General features: G+C 57.6%; 1 protein-coding gene across 1 annotated transcript in view; it reads right to left on the reverse strand.

Annotated features, from left to right (window-relative positions):
* Window positions 1–323, reverse strand: part of PTCH2 (patched 2) — a gene marked incomplete at both ends in the record, with an annotated part of 5613 nt that overhangs the window by 3389 nt on the left and 1901 nt on the right.

Below are 323 nucleotides of genomic sequence, written 5' to 3' on the forward strand. Positions count from 1 at the left end.
TGGGTGGTGAGGATTGTGGTGTCAGTGGGTTCTCATGGGATGTGGGTACCCGGGAAAAAAGGTTTATCCATTGCCTGCGATTGCTCTGCTTCCTCCATCCCAGTCTGGGGTGCCAGGGGCCGGTTCCCAGCCTCACCCGGCTTCTTTTTGGAGACAGAAGGGACACACAAAAAAAGCCAGTAACCCAGCCCAAAGAGAGGAAGAAAAAGCCCTGAGCGAGTGTGGGCTTTGGGGAGAAACGCAGCCTAATAATTCATGAAGGCTGGCTGGGCCGGAGCCGGCCACTCGAGGTTACCACACAGCAACCGGGGCGGCTGGCGCGT

The sequence above is a fragment of the Mesitornis unicolor genome, unplaced genomic scaffold (genome assembly GCF_000695765.1).
Source record: "Mesitornis unicolor isolate BGI_N332 unplaced genomic scaffold, ASM69576v1 scaffold29445, whole genome shotgun sequence".
NCBI lineage: Eukaryota > Metazoa > Chordata > Aves > Mesitornithiformes > Mesitornithidae > Mesitornis > Mesitornis unicolor.